General features: G+C 35.3%; 1 long non-coding RNA gene across 12 annotated transcripts; it reads right to left on the bottom strand.

Moving 5' to 3' along the window:
- Positions 1 to 814: 814 nt before the first annotated feature.
- LOC110936888 lies at positions 815 to 4,011 on the bottom strand. Of its 12 annotated transcripts, none has more exons than XR_004891369.1 (6): positions 3,832 to 4,011; positions 3,322 to 3,683; positions 3,005 to 3,057; positions 2,249 to 2,332; positions 1,041 to 2,145; positions 815 to 957 (listed from the first exon to the last, which is right to left on the bottom strand). It is a non-coding gene; the product is annotated as an uncharacterized LOC110936888 (long non-coding RNA). The 12 variants fall into 12 exon arrangements; XR_004891368.1 differs by having other exon boundaries at positions 3,005 to 3,061; XR_004891367.1 differs by having other exon boundaries at positions 3,005 to 3,061; positions 3,322 to 3,713.
- Positions 4,012 to 8,813: the final 4,802 nt, after the last annotated feature.

The following is an 8,813-nucleotide window of genomic DNA, read 5'->3' on the forward strand; positions in this document are numbered from 1 at the left end:
TACCTTCTCAGACCGCCACCACCCATCAAAGCCCCTAAATTTTAAAATCCCCAAATTTCAAACTCCTATTTCTAAGTTCAAACAGTGACAGCGCCACTACAAGAAAACTGGGTTTTTAGTACGCGCAAAAGCGTCTTAAAATGCTATTTTATAGGACCTTTCATTTAATAGGACCCCTGGTAAAAGCGTTTCATGTAAAGTGGTCGTAAAAAGTCCCGGAACTAAAAAAGCGTCCTAACAGCTCAAATAAGATTATGAAACCAATTTGATGGTCGCATAATATGTCTTTGAACAACCAAAATAGTGTCCTAATAAAAACATATTAGGACACTTTTACGATGTTCTAACATGTGCTTACATACTTTTAATCTTTTGATATACTTACAAGCGTCCTTAGAAATTAATTGATAGGACCCTTATGATGTAACATTATAGTTAATTTAGTACCAAGAAAAAGGTCCTAATATACCAAATAAGATTATGAAACCAATTTTATGGTCGCATAATATGTCTATAGACAACTTAAATAGTGTCCTAAAAAGAACATATTATGACACTTTTACAATGTTCTAAAATGTGATTACCTACTTTTAATCTTTTGATACACATACAAGCGTCCTTAAAAATTAATTTATAGGACCCTTATGATGCAACGTTATAACTACTTTAATATCAAGAAAATGCTCCTAATATCTCGAATAAGATTATAAAACCAATTTTATAAACAGACCATCAACATATAACATCCTAGTAGTTTTTGTATAACATCAACTAATGAAAGAAATAAAACTTCATTATATTTCAAATAAGCATGTTCATAACAAAAACACCAACCATAAATAAGTTATAACATTATCTGACATAGAGTCTTAACATTTAACAAAGAAATTAAGCAATTAAAGAAAAAAGAAGCATAAAATCTTGAGTCATCATGCGTCCTCAATCCTCATGGACTACCTACAAATAAACCACCCATGTATAAGCATTAAGTTCCATGATATTAAAAAATTATTTGTATCACAAGTTTAACAAATACATACCGAGATGAATGGATACGGCCATGCGATGGATGCACCAATACAATCTTGAATTGTAGAAAATAAACCATATGGTCTTACCAAGTTTTCATCTTTTTTTATCGGTACTTGAACGTTTACCTCACACCATTCTGGTTCAATCTCTGTACCACCAACTAGATCATTTGGGTCCAAGCTCTAGACCCTTCCTCTTACAGTCTTGCTACAGTCTCGGTAGAGTTTAGAATGCTTTTGAGGAAAACTTCATCTCCGACTTAGATTTTAGTTTTCAACAAACTAGGATTTTGCCTGTCGCGCGTTGCGGCGGCGCGCGACGGGTGGAAACATATAGTAAGACAAAACATGATTCGTAAAACGCAGTGTGTAAAAGACAATTACAAAAAGAAAAGTGTAAATCACAAAGGTAGACACAAAGAGTACAACACAATGTCTAAGACATTTCGTAAAACACAATGTATTGGCATTTGCAAAAGTAGGAGTTGTAGTCTAGGGATTACAATTGCAATTTTTTTAAAGTTGGGCGGGTGTAAAAATAGAGTAATAGTGCAAGGGTAAAAAAGCAAAGTCTAAAAAAAGACTGGTAAGTCCATCATTTGGTATTATGCAGACGACTTCAAAGAGTCTAATCGTTAGGTTCATAATATGGATATTTGATCCAGGTGCATGTAGTCTTTTGCTATACTATTTTATTACTAATTTTTTTAAAAATATTTTCCAGGTGCATGCGGACTTTTGCTCTACTATTTTACCACTAACAATTTTTATGCCATTTTTTCCATCACCAAGAATTTGGCTTTTCATAATTTGCCAAGAAACCAAATAATGAGAGTTTATTTTCACTTCAAATTAAACATCACCCAGCAAATGACATAAAATTTAGTAAACATATTTTTTGAACAAACTTTTATATATTAAGCAAAAGGGGCCAACAAGAGGCTATTTAATAAGCACATACATACCTATATCACCCTGTTTACCGTCCGACATGTAATATGTCCAATATTTACCGGGGTTGACTTATTCCTTTTCCCAGCATATCACATGATAATCTTACACATGTTCTCGCCTCCTGATATTTGTACCTTCTAGTAGTCATGTTATCTAATCTCTACATAGATCAAAATCACTATTGTCATTACTTGGACGTTAATAAAGAAGATGCTACATAATTATATGCATATAAATCGCAATACAATTGGAAGGAAACATACAAGGATATATTGTTGTTTTTGCCGAGTGGAAGGGAGAGAATGAAAATTAGCATCTGGAACCGCGATCACATTGTTTTAGTGAAACTGGGTAAAATCACAAAAGGAACAATATAAACACTTATTCAAAGAAAACTTAATGGATGATATAATACCAATATAATCATTCATATTCTACCAGGACTCTGTGTATAGCCACCAGCCTCCCACCAAAACTTAATAGCATTGTACACAATTCCGAAAATAGCAAAACGTTAGATTTAAGTAGTGTAGCCTTCAACTTATTAGTTATTTCACACGCAACTATCAGTTCATTTTTACTAAATGTATTTATGTAGAATACTTTCAATGCCTAGCTAAGATGGTTGTAGACTACCCGCGGAAGCAGATGACTCATTTACTGGGTGAACCAAACGTGTCAAAAACTACTCGTTTTGACTTTTCAATGTCAGGCTAAGACGTTTGTAGACTACCCGCGGAAATAGATCCACCCATTAAATAATCATTAGCTGGAGAGATTTTATTGACTTCTGTGACCCACACACACCGTTTGCATTCCAACCAAAACTGGATGTGTAGGACAACAGGCTCTAGGGAGGATCCCAGCGTTGAACTCTAGATCCAGTAATAGGTCCCTCGTATGTATTATAAGGAAACATGTATTACCCTAAATACGCAAGGCCAACTTCTAATAAGTTCAATTTCCAATATAAATACATTAAAAACAATAAATTATGATATAAAGATTGAGGTCAATACCTTCAATAAGTAGGGTTAAATGCAACTGCAGCGACACCAGAACCCCATTGTTCCTAACTTCATGTCAAGAACAAATTATTAGCCAAGCTACATTCTAATCTATCACTAAAGATGATAAAAAGAAAATCATCCTACCATATAACAACCATTACACATGTCCAATCATAAAAAATCTACATATATTAAGCCATCAACCACCAGATAGAAGATAGATGACATATAAATGCCCAAGAAAAATGATATTGCGTTCTACTTCATTTTTTTTCTTTATAACAATAATAAAGTTTCTCATAAACTCAATAAAATGAAGAGTTTACCTTTCTTTTCTTTACTGTTGAATCAAAACGGCTAAGCTCCAAATCTTTAATTGAAGGGAATAAAAAAACAGATCTAAAATCCACTTGAAAATCAAAATAAATGCAATATACTTAATTAATTTAAAAGAAATTGAACAAGGATAATACATAATTTAACTAAATTAAAAGAAACTCGATGAACATAAGTCTAAACCCTAGATCTCCAACAAAACAAGCAACTTCGAACCAAACCCGTGTCAAGAATCACAAAATCAAAAAGAAGAGCTTTTTTCTTGCAAAAGGGATAAAATTCCTAAACTATTGGGTTTTTGCAAAGCATGAAATTCTTCACTCCAATTGTTTCCTATTGCTTCAGAGCTGCTCTACGAACAAAATTCACCAACATTATAACCCTATTCAAATCATGAAAATGATCTAATAAAGTAACTACGATTTATAATTTATAACTTGAAAATGCTCCAAGGACACCTATAGGTGCTCAAAAGAAGATGAGGTTTGCGATTTCATTACCGTTTGTTCTTAATCGCAGGTTCTTAGTCGTCAGGTTCCATCTTTGTGCATGAAGGGAAAGAGAAAGGCGAGTGTTAGTTTCAAGAAACTAGGGCAAAAAGGGAAGGAGAGGGGGCTTTGGAAATTTGAGGCCAGGATCGTTTTCAAGTATGGATGAGGATTTGAATAGATGGTGTGGATAGTGATCCTTGTGCTGCATCCCTATTGGTTGTGTTTTTTTTTTAACGGTAAGTTTGGATCACTGACGGATCACTAGCGTATCATCGTGCCATCAGCGGAACCATCCGATCATATCCATCTCCACTAGGCATAATTCTTATACACCAATTCAGGGGAAAACCCAATAAATATGAGAAAAATCCCTTTGTGAGAATCGAACTCAAGACCTATTGGTCCCAAATTCTTATCGCACCCCAAGATACCAATAGGCTATAAAGCCATGGACTATTGGTTGTGGTTTTACTTTTGAGAACCTTTATGAGTTGTGTTGTATTTCTATTGTAGCTTTGATGTCTTATACCTTGTGCATTATAACTTGTATTCTCTTAATTTTCAACCTCCTCTCTTATATACATTATAGTAATAGACAGTGGCGGACCAAGGATTTTTTTTTTATTGGGGTCCATATTTTGTGAAAGAATTTTTCTCAACCAAACATTAAAATTTTCGGGTCGGTCATCAAAGTCGGGTCGGGGCTAGGAAATAATGTAGAAGCATTTAGTGGATATGAAACCACCACATTATATGTTGGAAGTTTTATTTGGTAATCAAGTATTAAATAAAGTCGACATTTAATTTATCATTTTAAAGAAGCAAATTAATGGGTCAATGGAGCATAATGGAATTTACTAGGCCATTTGGGCCTTTAGAGATTATATTGTATGGTAATGTCAATTATAAATACATCATGTGAGGCCTTATTACTCATGATCATTTTTAATTGACTATTTGGCCTTTATTATGTTATATTGGGTGAATATATCAAGTTGTAGTGAGATCATAATGGGCAATAATATATTATAATGTCATAATGGACTATATAGGTCCTTAGAACGGGCAATAATATATCATAATATCATAGTGGACTATATTGGTTCTTATTGGTCACGATGGCCTTTGGTAAAACCATGTATGTTTTATTATATCATATTGGATCTTTTTATTGAGTTGTACTAAGTCATACGAGATCATAATAAGCAATAACAATTATACATGCTTTAATGGACCATGATAGCGTCCATAGGGTCACATTATGCCTAATAAAACTTATTATGTTCCATAATAGCTCATTTACAAACTATATTGGTAAATTAAATTCAAACTTAACCAATATGGCTTATATATGTGCGTTTGTGTGTGGTAAATAGAGTCAAGCTCATTCGATCTTTAATCATAAATATTTATTTATATAACCTACTTATACATATTTGAGTTAGTTTTTATTTATATAAACATAAACTATAATTAGTGTGTACAGCTAAAATACGTAAATTTATAATATACTATTTAAGCTTATTAGTTATTGTTTACCCACCTTTTCATTAGATATAATCAAATTTAATAACTTATTTAACTAATTTTGTCAAATATGTGTACACTAAAAAAATATCCTCCAAAACTACTATCTTTTCCTGATTTTCCCTCCGACTCTCCAGTTACCACTTCCCTCCAAAAATTATAACTCAATTTTCACTCACTTCCCACCAAAAATTAGAATTTACCATCACCATGAATTTGGGTACCCATAATCTAGAAGGAAAAGAAAAGTAATTAACTAAGAGTGTTATCAGTATAAAAAGATTTTCTTTTTTAGTAAATTAATTAAAACAAAATCAAAATATTATTTATCAGCAAAAAAAATCTATACTCTTTTTTGTTTTTATTGAATTTCTGAACCTAAAAATGTGAAAATTTGTGAACAAACGGGTAACTACGACATGACTATACATTACGTACATTTGAATTCAACCTTTTGAAAATAATTGTTGCATTTAACATTTAAAGATGCAATATTTTAGAACAAGTGTTGCATTTAGATTTTCACAACGCAACCGTTCTAACATCATGTAACTAGAGGTGTTAACGAATCGAGTCAAGCCTGGGCTTGTCTCGTTTAATTTGTAGAGAGCTCGAGCTTGGCTAGTTTCGATATTTATTTCTAAAGCTCGAGCTCGGCTCGTGAGTAGTTTTTCAAGATCGGGCTCGACTCGTTTATTATTAATTAATCGAAACCGGCCACCACCACTCACCGGCCACCACCATCAGCCACCACCACTACTCACCACCACCACCACCACCACCGGCCACCACCACTACTCACCACCACCACCACTCACCGGCCACCACCACTACTCACCACCACCACCACCACCACTCACCACCACCACTCACCAGCTACCACCACCACCACTACCCAACGGCCACCACCACCTCTCACCAGCACCACCAACACCACCACCTCTCACCAGCACCATCACCACCACCACTCACCGGCCACCACCACTACTCACCACCACCACTCACCACCGGCCACCACCACTACTCACCACCACCACCACTCACCAGCCACCACCATCACCATCACCACCACCACTCACCGGCCACCACCACCTCTCCCCACCACCACCACCACCACCACTCACCACCATCACTCACCGGCCATGATTAAGCGGGTTAATAACATAGTGTTATTATAAAACTCTAGCGAATAAACGTCCTATAAAACTTACGTTTTACGACTCAAATATCAAGTGTCCTATTACGGTGTATTATAATAACATCATAATGATTAAGCGTCCTATAAATGTTAAAGTTATAAGACCCTAGTGTCAAGTGTCCTATTAAGTTATGTTATAATAGAACTCTAGCGAATAAGCGTCCTATAAAACTAATGTTTTATGACTCAAATATCAGGTGTCTTATTATAGTGTATTATAATAACACCACAATGATTAAGCATCCTATAAAGGTTAAATTTATAAGAACCAAGTGTCAAGTGTCTTTTTAAGTTATATTATAATAAAACTCTAGTGAATAAGCGTCCTACAAAACTAAAGTTTTATGACTCAAATATCAAGTGTCCTATTACGGTGTATTATAATAACACCACAATGATTAAGCGTCCTATAAAGTTTAAAGTTATAAGACCCAAGTGTCAAGTGTCCTATTAAGTTAAGTTCTAATATGACTTCGACTAGAAAGGGTCCTATAACACTGAACATTTATGACTTAACTACAACGTGTCCTATTAAGTTATGTTATAATAAGACCCTAAAAGTTCATTAGTCATATTAAATAGTTTTTTAGGACCCTCTTTTACAAGCGTCCCACAGAAAAGGTCCTAAAAAGTCATTTTTGTTGTAGTGCGCCTAGGTTTTTAAGCCAAGAACTCTAGCTCCGACGGCTCTTCAGATGATGATGGTGACGGTGGAGTTCGTTGAAATCGAGTAGTTAGGGAGGCCGCCGGAGTGGAGGTGATAATGGTGGTCGGGTGGGGCTGGTGCAACATGATGGTAGTGGTGGTCGGTGGAGGTGGTGCTAGGTGGTGGTGGTAGTGGTTGAGCACCATTGAAGAAGCATTAGGGTTCAGATCTGAACATGACTATGAACATGATGATCTCCGAAAGCAGACCTCATGAAGAAGCTGTTGAGCACCATTGATGCAGAAACAAGTTCAAACTTGATTTTATGAAGCAAACAAATAGGTTATATCGGAATGATTCAAAGGGACTTTAGAGATTATGTGACACCCCGAACTTCCAAGGTTAGTTTGGTAATCCTGATTCCCTATTGCTTCTCTTTCGCATACTTGCTACGATTAATTTCTAAACATAAGCGTGTCGGGTTATGCTCGAGTGAGTTATTAGGCCATCCTTTGTGTCGATATTATTAAGTTTGGGCCGCCACCATTGTTATATAATCTCGGCCCACACACACATTCATGAACTTGGTGCTCTATTTAGTCTCGGCCCAAGTGAATAATGAACTGGGCCCAACTACAACCAGATTTCAATTGGGAAACTTATACGCACACGGTCTTGTAGAATTCCTTTCATTATCTCATAACCACAATATATAACAAACCCTAGACTTTTATTTGACCATAAACGCTAATATATCAAACGTGACTGCAATCTTTCTCCTCCATCCGGACGTTCTCTTATCGTTATCATGTTGAGCCGGTTAGTATGATACTCTGTGTGGATTTAAATTCTTGTTATTGGTTGTGTTATGCTTGTGGTTTCTTTCAGTTACGATGTATGTATTGTTATGATACGAACTAATTTTTATGTATTGTTATGTTTACGAACTGTGTCTGCATATTATGTTTGTAATAATGATATTAATCGACTTGATGATCACTGATGATTAGTCCGAGGATCACATGATTTCTGTATGATCGGATTACGTAAACTGATGATCTTGTAGTGGTTATTCCAGTGCTGAATGATTTCAGCAATTTTTAGGGTTATTGCTTGAGGATGATAATGATTAAAACTGGTATCGTATGATGACTGTTCCTCGATGAAACCCACAGGCCGACGAAACGTTGATGAAACACTCAGGCCGACGAAACATGGTTTTCGTCGCCTGGCCACATTGACGAGGATAGTTGGTGTTTCGCCAGTAGGTATTTTCGTCGACAAGGGGGTGGTTCCACTGTGATAGATGTGGTAGCAAGTATTCATGTTTGTAAATGTGTGCATGTCACTACTATGAATTAAAGTTCATGTGATAATTGTGAGTAGTTGTCATCATGTCTGCTATTGTTAGATAATATAATCATTGCATTCTTTTTGACGGCCCATGTAAGTACAAAACAGAATTTAAGCAGCCAATTTAGATAAGCACTAAATAGGTTTGGTCCAATCAACTTGTAGTATTAATTGGTCCAATTAGAATGGTATAAATGTATAATCTGAGTACATGATAATCGATTTATAAAAGTAGATGTTGATCTGGCATTTGTGTATATATATTAA

The sequence above is a fragment of the Helianthus annuus genome, chromosome 4, assembly GCF_002127325.2.
Source record: "Helianthus annuus cultivar XRQ/B chromosome 4, HanXRQr2.0-SUNRISE, whole genome shotgun sequence".
Classification (NCBI taxonomy): domain Eukaryota; kingdom Viridiplantae; phylum Streptophyta; class Magnoliopsida; order Asterales; family Asteraceae; genus Helianthus; species Helianthus annuus.